Source organism: Phyllostomus discolor, chromosome 13, assembly GCF_004126475.2.
Source record: "Phyllostomus discolor isolate MPI-MPIP mPhyDis1 chromosome 13, mPhyDis1.pri.v3, whole genome shotgun sequence".
Taxonomy (NCBI): domain Eukaryota; kingdom Metazoa; phylum Chordata; class Mammalia; order Chiroptera; family Phyllostomidae; genus Phyllostomus; species Phyllostomus discolor.
The window spans coordinates 54,489,885-54,509,584 of NC_040915.2; the positions used below are offsets into that span (position 1 = coordinate 54,489,885).

General features: G+C 56.9%; 1 long non-coding RNA gene across 2 annotated transcripts; it reads left to right on the forward strand.

Annotated features, from left to right (window-relative positions):
• Positions 1-10,084: 10,084 nt before the first annotated feature.
• Positions 10,085-19,355, forward strand: LOC118497849. 2 transcript variants are annotated; one of them, XR_004900357.1, is made up of 5 exons: positions 10,085-10,552; positions 14,945-15,136; positions 16,442-17,761; positions 17,960-18,099; positions 18,523-19,355. It is a non-coding gene; the product is annotated as an uncharacterized LOC118497849 (long non-coding RNA). The 2 variants fall into 2 exon arrangements; XR_004900358.1 differs by having other exon boundaries at positions 10,085-10,471.
• The last annotated feature ends 345 nt before the right edge of the window (positions 19,356-19,700 follow it).

Sequence of the window (19,700 nt, forward strand, 5' to 3'; positions counted from 1 at the left end):
TCTCCAGCCCCGTCTCAGTTTCCTCTTCCTCCAGGGGGCATACTCACCCCTTGCTCGCATGAGAAGACTGAGGCCAGGAGAGGCAACTCGATGTGCTCAGGCTGGCACAGAGACCCCGGGGCTCCCGCATCTCCGTCCGGGGTTCTTCCTTCCAGCCCTCTTCACGCCCAGCATGAGACTGATTTCCTTGTTGAGGTTCAATGGAAAGCGTGGCACCTACCTCACTGAGGTTCCTCAGGCGCGTCCTGGCCCCTCCCACCACCGCAGAGGTCGTCTCCCCTAATATAAAAACCTCCTTCAGAGACTTGCGCCGCGCTGCCACCTAGTGGTGACACAAAAATACACCGTCCAAGGTGCTGTCGGAAAACTTCGGTCCTGGGGCCCTGGGGAAGGGGCGGAGGAAGAAAGGGATCAGCGGGCCAATTGCGGGGGGAATTAGAGCTATGATATACGATGAGAGGGCTTGAGATTCCTTCTCTGTTCTTAATTCTTGCCACAGCCCAGTGTTTGCGCGTCTAATTTCTTTTTTCCGTGTAGACCTTGGACATTTGCAAAACCAATTGCATTCCCTTTTTTTCTCTGGCTGTTGGGATGCTCAGAACCAATGTCCATAGGTTTATTAGCAACTAGATAGAGCCATGTGGCAGGCATTTGGAACTGAATTCCTAACTTTATATTCTTTGGCCCGATTTTTATATCTTATTTTATATTTAGTCCTCTGGCTCTGCTGAGGACATCTTTATAAACCACATTAAATCCCCTCTTTTTGGGGGGGAGGGGGGGACAAATCAGAGTTATACATTCAGAAAGAGCTTGCCAACTTTCTGCAAACCCAAACCCGGTTTCCCGGTTCCCATAAGGTGGCCACGTGCCTCCCTGCCTTGTAGGCTTTCGTGTGGGTTTCAGGAGATGCTCAGTTAACAAGAGTTCCCGCCCTATTTCCCATCTCTCCACCCCTACCCCCAACCAAGGACTCTTGGCCGCTCGCCTGGGGCAGGCCAGGAGGCCAAGGGGAGCCAAAGAATAGATCCCTTTACCCCCAGTCCCACTCTGTGCTCCGCAGGCCCACTGGGTGACCCTGCTGGAGCCTGGTGCCCTGAGCCCAGCCCCTGCCTGCCTCCTGGAGGGCTGTTGGCCTTGAGACCCTCCGCCTCCCGGCTGCAGGCACTGCAGCGCTCCCGGCTGATTTGCACAAAACCCAGATGCATCTCATAAATTAAGAATGCACTGTCCTGCAGGATGGCTGCGGCACGGCCGTGCGGGGGTGGGAAGGCTGGGTTAGATGGAGCCCTGGAGGGGCAGGGAGGTCTGTGCAGGAGCTGCTGGTCAAGCAGAGGATGATGGGAGCCTGGGAAAGTGCAATGGGACCAGGGTGAGGTGAGGGCTCTGTGGGGCCTGGGTCTGGATCCAGACTGTTGGGGCTGAATCTTGGTTCACACCCTTGTAGCTGGACCCCTTTGGCCTCAGTTTCCTCCTCTGTCAAACAAAGATGAAATCAACACCCGCACCATTGGGCCATTACAGCTATTGCATTTATAGCATTCAGCCCCCGAACGTGAAACGCAGCGAACATTCAGGAAGCATCATCCCTTAGTGCCTTTCCCAAGAGCTTTGTGTTGTTTCTGCAGTGGGGAGGGCACTGAGGGTGGGGTTAGGACTGCCTTTGTGTCCGGGAGAGGACCCCAGGCTACAGGAATGGGGAGGGAACAGGCAGAGGCGTTTGAGGAGACAGGAGCAGGTGTTTGGAGCAAGAGACACTCATACAACCACCAGTTCGCAGAGCCAGGTGCGTCCCCGAAAGGGGGCCGAATATCTGCAGCCATCTCAGGGTGGGTGCGTGAAGTGTCCGGTTGGCTTCAAAAGGAGAGGCAGACCTTCAGGGAGCCTCAGGGACAGGAGGATGACCCTGACAGCATGGCCACGTTGGAAGAGAGACCTGGGGTAAGTCACTTTCCTTCTCTGGGTCTCTGTTCATCCATCTATAAAATGGTTCTGAAGGGGCCTCCCAGAACCGCGGCATTTTACGTTTAGTTATTCTTTCAACAAACATATGTTGAAGGCTTCCTGTGCGTCAGACAGGGTGCCAAGCCCTGGTGATGACGGCATGGAAAGCCAGGGCAGATTTCTTCTCCCATGGGGATCGCACAGTTGGGTGGTGGAGTGTGTCTGTGTGTCTGTCTGCATGCGTGTGCACAGCGGACAAGCAACTGAATATATGATCCCAAACGGAAACAGCCCGAAGGAGAGTAGCATGGGTCAACCAGGGAGTGTGTGTAACTAATGGACTTGACTTTTGCCCGGAGGTCAGAGATGATGAGGCTTGAGCTGGACGGGGCTGGGCTGGGCCGGGCAGTGTGTGGCTGGGGCAGGAGCTCAGCGAGTGGTCAGCAGGGGCCAGCCAGGGCCCCTTGCAGGTAAAGGTAAGAGCTTGCTTTTCATCCTGAGACGGGTAGGACGTTGCTGAAGGGCTGTGGGCTGGGGAGTGGCGAGGTCAGCTTTTTGTTTGGAGAGTCTTCTGGCTTGAGTCAGGGGACAGATCAGAAGGACCTGGGGTGGAAGCCAGAGGTCCCAGCAGGGGACGATGCAGACAGAAACCACAGTGGCACTGGGTGGGGGGAGGATGACTTGGTGAAACGTTCAAGAGGGAACTTTAATGGGGCTGGGGATGAGGGAGAGAGAGGGGAGGACGGCTTCAGGTGGGGAGGGGAGGGGGGTCTTTGTAAAGTCTGCTGCATGGCTTCCTTCCCCTGACCCGGGCTCCTCCCTGGCTCTGCCAGCATCTGTGTTTGTGGGAAAGGCGATGCGGTGGGAGGGCCGGGCGAGGGGGGGGAGACAGCGGCTGCGCTGGGGGCTGCAGGCTGCGCCTGTGCCTTCCTGCTTTTCCCTCGGCGGCGGCGGCAGTGAGCGGCTGGCCGGCTGCAGCACCTGCTGTGGCTGCCGGGAGGGCCGGGAGCAGGTGCGGGGCGTCTGGAGGGGGTCTGCATGCAGATGGACAGATGGATAATGAGACGGAATGGATGAGAGCAACACACACCCTGCCCCCTTCTCTGTTGTCTGCACACAAAAGCCGAGACAAAGAAGCAGCGGGAACGCCGGCCGCAGCCGCACAGCACGCACATGCTGCAGACAAAGACATGCGTGGGGGGGGGGGTGGCGGGGAGGCAGGCACCCTCGGAACCAGGGGGGCGGGCAGGGAGGCTCCTGTGACCTCAGGCAAGACCTCCTAGGCTCTAAGCCTCGCTCTGGGCCCCAATCCTCACTAGGTCCACTGGACATTTTCTTAGGAGAAAATTGATCACGGACTCCACAAAGCTGAGGATATGCGTTTAGGTCATGGGGATGGAAGACAAGGGCTGATGATAAAGAAAGTGACCGTGAATGTGCTGTGGAGTTGACCTTGACCTGTCGAGTCGAACCAACAGCCTGATGCGCACGTGAAAGAGAGCGAGTGTATCTGTGGGCGGGACTTGTTAAGTACATGCTCTGCAGACAGCGCTGGGTCTGTTCAGTGTCCTAGGCCCCTTGTAACAATTCCCGGGAATAAGAGCCCCAGGTCCTGGAGAGTCTCTAATGATGGTCCCCACAGAGAGAGGTGGAGAGAGAGCGCGAGAATTTACTGACCCTGTGACGGGGTCACGTTTTTCCCCACTCGGACCACTGAGTTCTTCCAGGAGCCCAGCAAGGGAGGTTATGTTATCTGCCTCTTGCAAGAGGATGCTGAGGCCCTGAAGGGGGAAGTTCCTTGCCCAACATCACACGGTAGGGCAAAGGGCAGAGGTGGGATTCACACTCACGTCTGTCTGTCTCCCATGTCCACATCTTAGCTGCTGGCCCTGGTCGGGAGTCCCAGAAGCAAAGGCAGGAAACAAGACTGTCACGTGGCAGCGGGTCTGGCAGCTCCTGGTGGGCTCCTCCCAGCTCCTCCTGCAGGCAGCTGGAGAAAGACAGATGCCTAGTAATGTTTGAACACCTGGATACAGCTGTGCCTGAAACCATTATGCCTTGGACTGGTTTCTGCCCCCTCGAAACTGAAAAGGGCCTGAAAAAAAATGAGTGATGGGAAGTGTTGTACTTATTTTTATGTGTGTTGACTCTCAGTATCTGGTACAGTGTCTGACCCTTGGAAGGCCTTCTCTTGACCTTGAAGACCTGTTGTGCCACGAATGTAGAGTGTCATAAACTCCTTGAACTTCCTTAATTACGGTGCTGACCACAGTGACTTCTGCTTTCTGACTGGGCTGTGGGCTCCTGGAGGGCGGGGCCCCGTGTGGCTCAGCTGTCTGTGTCAGCTTGGCACTGAGTGGGGGGCGTTTCTTAAACTGGGGTGACCCTGGATTTGTTGAGGCCGGGGTAGGCTCCGATGGCGTGGCATTTGGCAGTGGGAGGGTGATGAGGGAATGAATGAGCCACTGGTTCCTGTTGTGGGTGTCCCCTTGACACGCGCCATGCCCAGGCACCCCAGTGGCTTTGCACTGCAGACCTCTGTGACCCTGATGGTTTTCCTGGTGAAGGGCAGGTGTTTGCTCTGCTCCTGGGGCAGCCTGGAGGCGGCGGTGAGGGGTGACGATGCGCAGAGGGCATCCCTCAGCTACGACATGCGAGAGTTGGTGTATAAACACCCTGGCTTCCTTGCCCTCAGGTGGCCCTGGAGGACCTCAGCAGGACTGGATCCTGGCCGCCCACACGACGTGCTTGCTGTTGGGGACCAAACTGTGCTCCTCTGAAATTCATATGGTGAAGCCCGAGGTCCCCACCGTGGCGTACTTGGAGATGGGCCTGTATGGAGGTCGTTCACCTTAAATGGGGTCACAGGGCAGGGCCTAAGCCGGTAGGACTGGGGTTCTTACAAGCAGAAGAGGAGACACCAGAAGGGTGCCCGTGGAGGGGACCGTGTGAGGACACAGTGAGAAGGTGGCCATCTGCACATTAAGCGGGGAGGCGTCAGGAGAAACCAACCCTGACAGCACCTTGATCTTGGACTTCCAGCCTCCAGAACTGTGAGAAGATACATTCCCGTGAAGTCACCCGGTCTGTGGGACTTTGTGTGGCAGCCCTAGCAGATCAATATTCTCATCAACGCATTCTCATTTTCTTCCCTGTCTCACCACTGCACGCCGTTATCAATGCTTCCTGGGGTCGCCTCCCAGATAAACTGCTTGCATATGAACCCTTGTCTCGGGGTCTGCATCTGGGATGATCTAGACTAACATTCCTGTCCATGCCTTGTGTAGTGGGACGGCTGGCCCCACACAGTGAGGCCTCCACTCGGGGCAGGACAGGTAAGACTCTGGAGAGCACCAGACGACTCATCCATGGCCATGATCTTGAACAGGGGATGTCCCTCCTAGACTGAGGCAAAGATGAACTGCTTCTGGATGTGCCCAGGGCAGGGCGACTGAACGGACCCCAGGGCGACCCCAGCAAGGTGGCAGGGTCACTGTCCAGCTGCTGTGGGGCCGTGCATCTCTCCGAGGGGGAGGAAGAGCTGAGCGCAAATACAGACAGTTTTCAGAGCTTCTAAGTGCAGCTTCTGGAGTCAGACCATGCTGGTTTTGAACCTCAGCTTCACCACTTTCTAGCTGGCTGACCTGGGTAGGTCACTTCCCCTCTCTGAGCCTCCCTTACCTTATCTGTCAGCCAGAGGTGATATCAACCCTTCCCCAGAGGGTGTATACGGGTAAAGCACCTAGAATTGTGTCAAGCAAGGGTCAAGGGGTCAAGTTCCCCTTCTGTAACCATTTAAATGGTTACAGAAACTTTTGTAGCTACAGGGAATAGTTGAAAGGCATTCCCCCGCCCCCCCGCCCCCCCCGCCCCCCCCCCCCCCCCCCCCCCCCCCCCGCCACACCAAACATCCTTCTCCTCAGCTGTACCAGCACCCCTCCCCCCCGAATTCAGGTGGCCCCATCCTCAGCCCCGGCAGGGGTGGCTGCTTGGCTGCAGCAGAACGAAATCATTTATCTGGGTGAAACTTATTGGGGAGACAGCTGTCAGAGAGGAGCTCCCCGGACAGCCTGATGGGAGTGCAGTCTCGGTTAATAATGTGGCTGGAGGGCAGACAAAAGCTGGCTTTTCCCAGAGCCCGTCCTCAGGGGTTCCCGCAGCTGAGGCCAGGCAGAGAGGTGGCACTGTGTGTGTGTGTGTGTGTGTGTGTGTGTGTGTGAGAGAGAGAATAGTTTAGGTTACAAGGTGAGAAAGCCCACCTGGCCACTCCCCTAGAACCCCTTGACTAGGCTCACCGAGGAGCATAAAAAGAGGCACAGAGAGGTATGTGCCCCCAACATGGAAAAGAGGGACTCAGACAGATCCTTGGATGCGCAAGTTCGCAGCAGCATTATTCACAATGGCCGAAAGGTTGGAACAAGCCGAATGCCCACCTGCCAGTGGAGGAGTGGGTGAGCAAGTTGGGTTATAGCCATGTGATGGGCTCGCAGCCAGCCATTGAAAGGGAATAAGTACTGATACCTCCTGCAACAGCATGGATAACCCTCTAAGACGTCATGCTGAGTGACATCAGCCAGACCCGAGAGGACAACTATTGCATGATTCCCTATATACCAAACAACCAGAAGAGGTAGACCTACAGATATAGAAAGTAGGTTTGTGGTTGCCAGGGGCTGGGGTGGGGGAGGAGAGACTGGGGAGGGGTGACTGCCTAAGGGGTGAGGGGTATTACTTGGGGGCGATGAAATGTTTTGGAGGCAGCTAGAGGTGGTGATTACACAACACTAGGAACGTGCTAAATGCCACTGAATTGCTCCCTCTAAAGTGGTTTGTGTTACGTTACGTGAAGTTCACTTCAAAACATGAACAAACCAACAGATGAGAGCTCAGGGGCACTTCTGCAGGGGCTGCTTTAGAGGTGAGGACCCCTGGGTTCCCACTGCTGGACATGTTACCGGGGTTGGAACTCCCCTGGACATCTTGGGCTGCTGGGCTGTGTCGTGAGCCAGAGACTATGTAGCTGGCGGATCCTCGAAGCTGTGATGTCTCATGGGAATAGGTGAAGTACCCACCTGGTCCAGTTTAAAGAGGCAAACTTTATTCTGAAGTGGACCTCCAGGATGAGGGTGACTTCCCTGTTGTCATGGCAACTGACACTCCATATGAAGCAGCTCAGGCCCCTTTCAATAGAGACTGGAGAGAATATTGCCGCTTCTCTTTGGGTTTTCCGTCTGCTACTGTCACTGGCTCGTGGGCTCTCGGGGCCCAAGTCAGCCCCGTACACGTCACCTGGAAGACTGGCGAGATGTGGTGAGGATGACATTTACCAACTTGGGGTGTGCTCTGCCATGTCCTGGGTCTCCCCGAAAGATAAAGTGAGGGTCACAGTGCCATTGATGGGGAGCAAGAAGCACGCCAGCTCTAGCCATTGAGCTAGATGTGGGTCCCAGAGGAGGTGGTCACTGCCCAGGGCCCACAGGAGAGGAAGCAGGCGCTGCAGGTCTCCGACCCCGCCCGGGAAAGTGGGGGATGCTGAGGACGGTTTTGCTCACCGTAAGAGCACTCAGCAGGTGGGTAGAAGAAGGGCAAAGGACCAGCTGAATTCCTCAGGGTGGCCAGTTTGGGCAACCCATGATAAAAAACAGGTGCTGTGTTAGAAAAGCAGGCACAGAGGACAGCAGGCAAGCCCACACTGGTTTTGGTGTCTGCTGGCTGCGGGGTCTGCCCCTCCTCGCGTGACTCAGTGTAAGGCTCGCCCTGAGTCCACGGAGCTGGACGTGATCGCCTTGCAGTGAGCCCACGGGGGCTGCTCATACTCACCGCTCCTGCCCCCCCTCACCCTGCTGCTCCCCTGGAAAGGCTTTCCCTGGGGCCGAGATGCTTGGAAATGGGACCCTGGACTCATCACTGTTCAGCTTCGAGAAGCCCCAGGGAACAGAAGAAGAGTTGAACATCGGGACCTGGCAAGTGTCTTCATTTTTTTCCCAAATGGATGTTGGAAACGATAGGCTGATCCTCAGGAAATTCAGGGACAGACTACAGAGAAGGTGGCTTGAGAGTCCTTGAAAGGAGAGAGCGGTTCCTGTGCACCCCCTGTGTTCGTGGGGAGCATGCCACACTGGGCACCATCCCCTCCTCTGTTTGTGGTCTGGCGACCCAGCAGAAGCTCCCAGGCCGGGTAACGACAGCAGTGTGGCCGTGTGCTGCGGCCAGTGCTGCGGCCTCACCCCATCATGCCTGCTCCACGTGGGTCTTCTCTGGCAGAACCGCTGGCTCTGCCCAGGGGGAGGCTGCATGTGGGACCTCCCTGGGGCCTTCCAGGTTCCTGCAATGACCTTGGGCCGGGATAGTTGGAAATGGGCTGCAGGTTTGTTGAATCGGGGCTGGGGTTTCTGAAGATCAAAGGTGTGGGTCCCAGCAAGAGACGGGCAGTAAGGAGGATGGCTAGTACACTTGGAACCTGAAGTGGTAGGTTCGGACGTCCCCTCCCGATCCCTTAGAGTACCTGTGGGCAGCTCTCCTTGCCCCCCCTGAGCCTTAATGTCCTTATCTAAGCTGTGAAGATGATAAATAATGTACATGGGAGTGTGAAAATGAAAGAAGATAAATAATACTATAATAAAAACATGTTTTTGAGTCCTTAGTAAATGCCAGGCATCCCTACCTGGCACCCCTGCCCACGTATTTCCTCATTTAATCCACAAAACCCTAAGAGGTGGATTCTAATATTACAGATACTTTACAGACCAGGAAACTGAATTTTAGGAATCAGCTAAGGGACATGGACAGTGCTGACACTTAAACCCAGGACGGTGTAGTTATAGAGGCCACTGGGATGGTCTTAGAACAGTGATTTCTTTTTAAAAATATTTTATTTATTTTACAGAGGGGAAAGGAGGGAGAAAGAGAGGAAACATCAATGTGTGGTTGCCTATGGAGCGCCCCCTACTGGGGGGATCTGACCCACAACCAAGGCATGTGCCCAGACTGGGTATCCAACAGGCAGGTGAGCCTTTGGTTTGCAGGCTGGCGCTCACTCCACTGAGCCACTCCAACCAGGGCTAATTAAAAAAAGAATTTTTTTAAACATTTATTTTAGAAAGAGGGAAAGGGGGCAGGGGAAAAAAGTGAGGGAGAAAAACACTGATGTGAGAGAGAAACAGATGGGTTGCCTCTCGCACATGCCCAGACCCGGACCAAACCGGAACCCAAGGCCTGTGCCCTGACGGGGAATCAAACCGAGGACCATCACTTTGCCGGATGACGCCCAACCAAGTGAGCCGCCCCCGTCGCGGCTAGAATGGCGATCTCGAGCCGGTGTGCTGCAGAATTTTTAAAACATGCAACGCCCGACTATTTAGTCAGGGGCACTGACCCATTTCCCCTTAGACTGTCAAATAAAAAAAACATCAGCCAACCCAACAATAGGTGTCTGGCGTGAATGAATCAAAATTATACCTATTTTTTGTCAGATCGGCAAAAAGTATATTTTTGGTGAGCTGCAGAATTTTAGTAGTTTATGTGTGCTATGAGATTAAAAAAAAAGGTTGAAAATCGCTGGTCCAGAACCGTGGTCTTCAAGCTTGAATGTGCCTCAGAATATTCTGGAAGGCTCATGAAAACACAAATCTCTGGTCCCCACCTCAGAGGTTTTGATCTAGGAGATGTGTGGGGAGGCCTGAGAATTCACATTCTAAGGGATGTTGGCACTGCTGATCTGGAACTCCTTTCTAGCTCTAGAAGTAGTAGGTAGTAAGGAGTGGACAGTGAAAAAACAAAACAAAACAAAACAAAACAAAAACCCACACCAAATTTATAAAAGTTAGGCTAAACGATGGAGTGTCACGAACATGGGTGTGAAGTCCCAGGCTGGGTTCAAATCTCGACTCCACCTCGGGCACGTGTCCATCCAGCAGGGAAAACCGAGAGGCAGACGCTGAGGCTGTGCGGGTTAAGCAGCTGGTACCCCAGGACCAGTCTCTTGGTTCTGGTACGCCTGGGTCCAGGCTTCCGCTCCCCTGGTCCGCGGTCGCGCACCCCAAGCGCGCCTCTCCATCTCTGAGCTCTCCGCTGCTGGGTCCAGCCGGGTATGCGTTGCCATGGCAGCGCCGCGGGCCGGGATGCTGGAGGCTGAGCGCGCCTCGAGGCCGGTCCCCTTGTGCGGTGGGGGCAGCGGTGCCCCCCCACTCCCGGCCGCACCCCTGCTCCCTGGCCCGGACCCCCGGGAGGAAGTAGGGGGTGGAATGCGGTGTGGCAAGGGTGCGGGGAGGGGCGAGGAGGGCCGAGGCGAGGGCCGGGGGTGGGGCACCTCCGCCTGCCAGACGCTCCCGCATTAAAATTTCTTGGGCGCTGCAGCAGCTACAAAGACGATGCCGGCTGCGCTCGGGGGACCAGAGGGAGGGAGGCTGCGGACGAGTACGGGGAGGAGTTTGCGATGGGAGGCGCTTGCAGGGGCTCCCCAGTTCTGCGCTGTGAGCCCGGGCACAAAGAGACCTCTGCACTCGAGCCGCAGGACCGCCGACTCGAGGTGAGCCGCCGCCCCATCCTCACAGCGCCCTCTCCCCAGGTATCCCTGTTTCCGCCCCTGGAACAGCCTAATCCCCCGAGGGTAGGTTGCAGGGTCCCAGGGTCCCAGGCAGGGTTCAGGGGATGGCAAACGCTGCCTAAAGTGCCCCTGATTTGATGGATGAAGAGCCTCTCCCTCCAGCCTGCAGTTATCAAATGCAGCCAAGACGCCGGCTTGGGTGGGGCGCCGGGGAAGGAAGTGGGAAGGACGCGCTGGGAGAGCAGTGCGGACGGGGAACAAAGACCTTCCTCTCCCCACCGCTCCTAGACAGACACGAGGGGACCCTGGGCCTTTCCCATCCACCGGGTTAGCTGTTAACTGACCAAATCGTGGACAGAGCCCAGTGGGCTCAGAACTGGGGGTGAGGGTGGGTTGGTGGAGCAGAGCCCTGGAGCCCCCTTCCCTCACATTGAAACCCCACCCACCCACCCACTAGCTCCTACCAATGCTCCACTTCTGGGACTCAAAATTCCAGATGTCTAGAGTCCTGTGTGTGGCTCCAAAAGGGTGGAGAGGGGCAGAAAACCATTGATAATTGTAATAACGATCCACCAGTTTACGCAGAGCTAACCCCATGCCAACAGCAGGCTCAGTGCTTTGCATGCGAATCACAACAGTCCCATTGTAAGGGTGAGGAAATTTAGATCCAGAGAGGGTTAGGTGCGCGTCCAAGGTCGCAGAGCTAGGGATTCTGAGTCCAGGTATGTCGGACTCTAAAGCCCAGGTTACACCCCCAAGTGGGGCTGAAGAGACCCCAAGAAGCCACCAGCTCCCTGCCCACCTCTCCTCCTCGCCAATACCTTCTCTGGAGAGGCTGAGAATTGGGCAGGGAGGGGGCCAGCTCTCTCCTCTCCTCCAGCGGAGGGCCCTGGGCTAGAGAAATTGCTTCTTGGACGGTGCAGGCAGGGGGACGCCCCGCGAGCCTGGATTCCCACCCTCATCCCGGGCTCCAGACCAGGGGCTGCCGCGAGCCGGGATGGCTGGCGCGCACACCCCACTGCAGTGCCGTGGCGGGGAAAAGGCCCCCACCTGCGGCTGGGGGAAGACGGGAGGGAGGCAGTAGTGCGGGGAGGGTGGGGAGAGAAAGGTGAGTTAACGTGCTGGAAGCGGCTTTGTTTTCCTCGCCGCCAGCCTCAGACGGAGCGCGACCCAGGGGCGCAGTGCCTTACTTTCCAACGCACATTCCCATCTGGGAGCGTCTCGGGGCTTCTCGGTCGCTGGGCGTAGGGTGGGGTAGGGGGGTAGGGATGAGTAATTCCACTTGACAGACAGGGAAACCTGAGGACAGCGGCGCTCAGACTTCAGGGGCGGAGCTTCAAATACGCAGACGTGCGCGCCACGTGGCCAGGGGATGAGTCAGCAGGACTGGGTGGGGCTGGACGTCTGGGCGTGTGCTCTGACCCCTGCCGCCCTCTCCTCCGGCCCGTGGACGGACCTCGGGTTGAGAGAACAGTTCCCCACCTTCGTCTGCCCTCACCCCTGGCCCAGAACCATGCAGCAGTCTGGGCACAATGGTCTCCTCGGAGACGCTTTGCCAGCACCTAGCTTTTTGGTGGCCTGGAAAACCCACACTGAGTTTAGTTATTTTCACGATGAAGGATTTGGAGGTGACATTCCCTGTGCCCCCAAAGCCCACCTCTTTTATTACGTAGTGACCCCCCCCATGGAGAAAGACTTTGCAATCTACCCTGCACCCTTCTCCCCGCATTTCCTGCCCACCTCTCCACTTTTTAGCGGAGGAGAGGGCTTGGTCTTCACGTCTTCACCGAACTCCTTACCGGGAGCCTCAGGAGAATCATTCTCTCCGCCCACTTCCAAAGGAGAATTTTATGATTTGGGGGGATTTTTTTTACGAATTTAATAAACTTAATAAACACATGATAATCGTAGAAGATTTGAGGAAAAAGAAGGGAAGAAAACTCCGTAGTTCCATCGCCCAAGAGTAACTTCTGTATTTGCCGTTTCCACGAATCTTCTTCTGGTACCTGTTTCTCTACGGAAAATACTCGCTGAGACTGTGCGGGAGGTGTACGGCTTTAGCAAAGTTACATCAAAGGCTCTCTCTACGCTTTCACGCCCTCTGCAGAAATCGCTGTGAGGGGGCTGGTGTTTCAAGAAGTAGATAAACACACACTCGCTCTGCTCAGTTTCCTATTGTTGGGCCTGCGGGTTGTTTTCTTTGTGTCCACCTTCGATTTTAAGTGTCTGTCTCTGGACCTGATCCGTGCTTGGCCCAGGGCAGGACTACACCTTGTGAATTTATCAGTCACCGAGGCCGGGCGGTGCGCTGGGAAGAGAAAGGGTCCTTCCCTCCACCTACTGTCTGTGTGGGCTTCAGTGAGGAGGCGATTTCCCTTCCCGGAGCCTCAGTCTCCTGGTCTGTGGCGTGGGAATCAGGGGCCCTGCTTTAACAGGCTGAGGCTCTGAACCAGCGTTTGTAAAATGCCTGGCGCCCAGTAGGTGCTTCATGAAGACCCTGCTGCTATAGTGCAATCACCGTGTACTCCCGGAGTTCACTTCCACGGCCCCTGAGTCCTGTACTGATGCTGGGTTTTCTGCTTTCGTGTGTCCTGGGCTGTTGGTTCCTCCGGGTGAGCCTTGGGCCGAGCGGGTAGGGTGTTTCTGGAGCGCTGGGCCCATTGTGCAGGTTCAATGGGCTGGTGAATAACGTGTAGCAGAAGCCTTTGTTCCCAGGGGATCCCTCCTCTCCTCTCCTCCGCAGGGCTCATCTGTCAGCTGGAGCTTGGGAACAATAGCCGGAGATACTCAGGGGCAGAGGCAGGGGCCTGCTGAGGGTGACATCTGTTTCCCCATCCCTCTGTCTGCTGATTGGATCAGATGTGGCAGGTGTCCCCTTCTGCCTCGTGGTGCCAGGTGGGCCCCTCTGGAGGTTACTGAATGATGCATGGAAGGGAGGGAGGGGCTGAACTGCTGTGTGCTCAGGGGTGAGGAGTAGATCATTAATTAACCAGCTCCGGCTACTGTTTGGTAACCACTTACCGAGGTTCTCGCCAGACACTGCGTCATCCGCGGTAAGGCTGGGAGGTGAGCATTACAGACGAGCAGCTGAGGCTCAGGAAGGTGAAGTGACTAGCTCCTGGTCACACAGCGCGTTCATTGGAGAACCAGGATTTGAACTTGAATCTGGTATAACCCTGAAATGTGTTTGTAACTATGACACTATACTGCACTGCATGACAATACTGCCTCTCCTAAAAGTGGACGAATCGTCTCAAGATCGTCAAAGTAATTAGAGTAAGCCCATCCGAGACGGTTTAGCAGTCGAGGCCCAGTGTCTTCCCAGTAACACTAATGTTGCCGGCCAGTGTCTGCCATTTGCCAGTACCCCCTTCAGGTCTTTCCGCACTTAATCCCCACCCCCACGCTTGAACAGACATCTTCTGCCCCGCTGGGGTCCAGCAGGCCTGTTTAGAATCCATTTGCGCCGTTTTCTCTCGGGGTGATCTTGGAGCCAGGCACTTTACCCCGAACCTCAGTTTCCTCATCCGTGAAATGGGCACAATAAAACCCAGCTCCTGTTTCGTCAGGTAGATGAAGGTGTGCCCTATTAGTATCTGTCCTCAGGCAATGTTCCTTGACCTTCCTCTCCCTCCTTCTTGCTTTTCTCCTCCCCTCCCCTCCCCCCCAGCTCAGAGGCTCCCTCGTTTGAGGGAGATTTGAGTCCCGGAGTTCCTCCTTTGGGTGTGCTGTTTGACTCCGTCTAGAAAGGGTACGTTCTGCGCCCCTGCAGAAGCCTCTGTGCCCCTCAGCCTGTCTCCTGCGTGCACATGGTGTTGTTCCCGGGAGCTTCCTTATTTCCCAGCGCTCACTCATCCAGAGCAATTTAGGCCAGCGCTTCCCATAAGCCTCTTATCTCTGCTATTTTATTCCAGAGTCAGGGAAAAACCTCAAAACCCAGCGGGATCCTAAGATGCAACCGAATGCATGTTTTCCTGGCAGCTGCTCATCGTTACCAGGAACAGCGCACAGAGTTTGGGGGCGGGGGCGGGGGGAGTGAACAGCCTCTGGGCAGTGTTAGTGAGCGGCCTGCACTCCGCAGTAGAAGAGAATGCAAGTGGATAGAGAGTATTTATCGTCCCATTTAATCCCCATAATAGCCTTGGGGTTGGGCAGTCACAGTCACTGTGGATAGGAAGCCAGACCCAGAAGGGTGATGCGCTTGCGCCGGGGGGCAGAGCAGGACAGGGACCCGCACCCTAAAGCCCCGGTCCTTTCCAGTGGGTTAGGGTGTTTTGATTGGCACCAGCCCAGCCTGGATACCCTGCAGTCTCCTGCTTTGCTTCTGCTCTGCATCCGAAGAGATCAGTTTTGGGCACAGGCTGTGATTTCAGACCAGGACCCTGTGTCTACGCTCCAGCGTGCCCATGGGTTCATCTTTATCCCCGCCCCTCTCTCTTTCTCTCTTGATGACAGGTGGAGGCATCTCTCCGCCTGCCTGTGTCGCTCCAGACACGTTCACAAGGCCACCGTGGCCCTAACAGCATCGGAGGAGCGGCCAAGAGGACCCGTCCTCTCCTCGGTGCGCCCGTGGGGCGGTAGAGACCAGCACCGTGCTCACGCCTGTCTACCGTGAAATCCGTGCATGCTGAGACCTGGACCTCCGAGGTAGGCGGGGCCTCCAGGGTTCTCTGGGCTCCAGTCCCTCAGTCACAGCTTCTCCGCTGGGGCACCTGACCTTGGCTTGAAGTGGGTGGGGCATGGCTCTCCTGGGCTAGTGGATGCGAAGATGCTGGGCCCTGGGGCCCCCACCAGGTCCCTGTGTGGCTTTTCATCTCGCCCGCCTCGGTTCTTGTCCTCTGTCATCACATGGAAACAAGTTTTACAAAAATGACCTCACTGAGGCATAATTTATGTACAATGAAACGCACCCATTTAAAGCGTACATTTCAATGTGCCTCAATAGACATACGCCTAGCCAACCTCCATGGCAATCAACATAGAAAACATTGTATCCCCCCGACAATGCCCGCTGCCAGCCGTCTTCCAGCCCCAGGCCCGGGAAACCCCCAGTCTGCTCTCTATCCTGTGGGCACGATTGCTCATTCCACGGTGCCGAGAATATGGGGACTTTTGTGTTTGGGCTTTTTTCTTTTTCTTTCTTTCTTTCTTTCTTTCTTTTACTTGGCACCACGTTTTTTAGGCTTGTACTTGTTTTTGCATGAATCAGAAGTTCTATCCCTTTTGGTCTAACTTCACGGAGGCATAATTTAAATGATACAACTCACCCACTTCAAGAGCACACGGTTCAGTGATTCTCAATAAATTTACCAAGTTGTGCGCCCAGCGCCAGCGATCGGTTTTAGAGTTTCCGTTGCCCCAGTAAGATTCCTCGCACCCATTTACCATTAATCTCCACCCTACCCGCAATCCCAGGCAACCACTGGTCTCCTTGCCCTCTCTGTAGGTTTGCCTTCTCTGGGCATTTCATGTCAATGGGACTGTCCAGCACGTGGTCGCGTGTGCCTGACTTCTTTCACTCTGTACGTTTTTGAGGTTCATCCGTGCTGTCCTGTGTCCCAACAGCTTGTCCCTCTTCACTGCCCAGCAGGTTCCATTTGATGCACATACTGTGGGTGGTCAGTCCAGTCACTAAGAAGGGGTTTGAATTAGACCTGTGCTTCCTTATTGGGTGTCGTCTCTCCCCTCTCTTCCCCTCACTGCCAGGGGGCACCCATGCCACAGGAAAACTATGGCTCGAATTCTTGGGACATCAGTATCCCCCCAAGATTTACTCAAAGTTTAAGTCATTAACTGGCAAGAGTAGGTTTTGGAACACCTACTGTGTGCCAGGCGCTGGCTAAGCCTTGGAGAATGAACTTAGGGTCACATACTGGACACATGGGGTTGGGGGCCACAGATTCATCTGTGTTTGTCTGACCTCAGGGCCTTCTTGTACTCTCTCCTACACAGCTGTCAGCCTGACCTGGGAGCTAGCGTTGTCCATGAGAACACCATCGTCTCACTGACCTCCAGGATGGGCACACAAGGGCCAGGGGACAGGGTCTCTCTGGTCACATGGTGCTCCCCGGAGGACGTCTTTGCAGGGCGCAGCAAGTTCCTGGGGCAGAGTGGGAGAAGGGGATTTCCGAGTGCTTCCGGATGGCTAAGGCCTCGCGGGGAGGCCGCCTTGCAGATAAGTATTCGAACTTACCAGCCCACAGCCTCCCAGCCTGCCCCTCCTGGTCTGTGCAGGCACGTGTCCCCAGGTGGGAGGGGACCTTGGTGATATGGCTCACTCACTTTTCTTCCTCTGTGCCACAAAGAAAGAGCTTGTCCCCACGTGATGGGGCCCCACGAAAGGTAATTTCCACACCCCGCTTTGGGCGTCCAGGCTAGTATTTTAGAAAGCCCACTGGTAGGAAGTGCTGAGAGGCCGAGTTGAATGGCTTCATCTGAGAAGTGGCAGATGTGGTCTCAGAAGGAGGCTGGGTCTGTCCTCAGTGTCGGCCCCTCGTCATCATATTTATATGACTCGGCCAGGGCTCCTTTGCTTGGCGGTCAAGTGGGGACGGCAGCCACTGCCCGGAGGACCCCTTCTTCTCAGTGCCACTCCTAGACCTGTGCCCCACGTCCCAGGTGCCGGCAGCGAGTTCTGAAATGTGTGGAGGGCTATTGACTCTTCCAGCCCAGGCCTGCCAGTTGACGAAGGTGGCTTATCTGCCACCCAGGGCAAAACCCGGGAGATGGTCCGAGCCAGAATCAGTGGGCACCTGACGGAGGGGCGGGCAGAAAAATAACTGTGGCTGAGCAGCACCAGGGCCCCTGCTCTGTCCTGCCCACTGCCACTGCTGTGCACCGCAGCGACTGTCGGGGCTGGAAGGGTCCCACGGCTCCGGGGTGGGGGGGACAGACTCTCCAGGACTACCCAGCAGGGCGGAGCTGGGATCCGCTCTCCCCACTCCTGACTCTGTTCCGTCTTTCCTGGGTCCCATTCCGCTGTTGTTGGGGACCAGGCAAGTGGGTGAAAACTGTTCTGGGGTGGGAGGAAGGGAGGAGGAGGAGTGTGACGTGCCTGGGCCCCGCCTCTCTGGCTCTCAAGCCTTCCTCTTGTTAGCAGAGAATGCAGCCTAGGCTCGGGTCTGGGTCTGGGTCTAGGCCTGGGAGGGGGCTGCTTGCAGTTTTCTCCTGCAGTGTGGTTGGCTCTTTTGTCTTCCAGGATGGGCCTGTGGGGCTGTACGTGGGAGCCGGGACCTGGCCCGGGGTACCGAAGTGTTGGCTGGGCGTGGCCAGGTAGGCGTAGCCTGGGTAGGCGTGGGGGAGGGAGGGCCCACTGAACTTACTTCATGCCGGGAGATTGTCTCCCCACTCAGACCCCGCCCCAGGTCTGGGCCTGGCCAGACACCTCCGCTCTTGAAAAGCAGGCTTGTTCTGTGTGCTCTGGGTGGGGGCGGATGGATGGCAGCGGCCTCGGCATCTCCTTTCACTCAGCACTCGCACGGACCAAGCCCTCTCCCAGCCCGACGATCCAGAAGCGAACACCGTAGACGTGGTTCTGCCCTCGCAGATGATCGCGTGAGAATGTGCCCTGTCACAGTCTCGGTGAGGCAGTGAGCTCCCCGTCCTGGGAGGTATGCGTGCGTGTGTCTGTGTGTGCTGTGTATTTTGGGAGGGCGATGCGGAGGTCTCCTTGGCGGGAATGTTGTAGAAGGAACCCAGGCCTCCCAAGGACTCTGAAGGCCCCTTCTGCCCGCTGGCACCCTTGGCCCTGGGTCGTGCTGCCCACAGGGCTGGCCCTGGGTGGCCTTGATTGCTTCCTCCTCTCCGAGCTGGTCCTACCAGGCGGGTGTCCACGGCTTTACCACTTCCTGTTCTTCTAAAAGTTCGTAGCGTTCAGAGCCCTCAGCCACACCCTGTCTAGGTGTTGGGGGCACAGGAGGGAGCCTGGGGGTCTTGGAAGGTGTCCCCGCTCCGATGTGGCGTCAGGTTGGGCGGACCTGAGGTGCTGGGGACGAAGGCTGTGCCCCGATCCTGACCCGCTGTGCCTCCCCCAGGTGACCCCGTCGCTCCGGGACTCCTGGCCTGGTCTCATCGTTGGAGCCCACGGGACTGCGGCCGCAGGGGCACGGGAGCAGCCTCCGGTGGTTTTCTGGAATCCTCGCTCTTTCTCCCAAGACCTTCGTCTGCCCGACTTCTGGGATGGAGCCTCTCCTGGAGGGATACCGGGCCCTCCTGGTCAATGCTCAGGGACATGGGGACCTGGCCAGGGAGGCCAGCTCCAGGGGTGTGAGGGCGGCCGGCAGCCCACCGCCCCCTCGGCAGCCGCCTGGACCCACCTCCGGGGCCCTCACTTTCTGACTTTGCGCAGAATTGGCTCCTCCTTGAATGTCTGCCGGTGGGAGGAGCCAGCCTGGGCAGAGGCCCCACTGACTCCACCCTCCCCCAGGCCGGGTCCCACGGACCCCACAGGATGTGTGTGTGTTGGGGGTGGGGGTGGGGCAGGAGCGCGCTCGGGGTGGGAGTCGGGAGGAGCTGCCAGTGGGAGGGAGGGCAGACGCGGCTCCGCTCAGTCTGTTCTGCGCCATCTGCCTTGCGAGTGGTGCTCGCTGTGGGGGACGCTGTTGGGTGGGGCTATTTCGTGCTCGCCTTCTTTCTGATGGCCCCTGGGAGGAGGCGGTCAGGGTCTGGGAGGGGCGGCTGTGGGGGGTGGGATGGGTGTGCTGTACTGAAAGAGGAGAGTTTCTGCCGAGACAGGAGGAGACCCAGCCCAGGGGCTCCCCAGGAGACAGACCCTGGCCCCTGCTCCCAGCACCCAAAGGGCGCGGGCGGGACCTCAGAGCCCTGCTCCTCGATTCCGTCGTTGTGGGGCGAGGGCAGGCAGGGCAGGCAGGGCAGGCCCGGCAGGCCCGGCGCCTCTCCCACCACACAGGTTCAGTCACGGCCACCTTGCCTTTCCCCATTCGTCCCAGCCCTTCCAGAGCCGCTGGGCCCAGCGTTTGCACAAGGCCCGCCCTGGTACTTCCTCAGGCAAGCTTAAAGCTAGGTGTCATTTTCCCAGGGGGGGGAGGGGGCTGGTGTCAGTCAACTCGGGCTGCTGTTACTGCAGAGTACCACAGATGGAACGGCTTCAACAGCAGAAATGTGTTTTCTTAGTTTTGGAGCTGGAAGTCCAAGGTCAAGGTGCCAGGGTTGGTTTCCCCGGAGGCCTCCCTCCTTGGCTCACAGGTGGCCA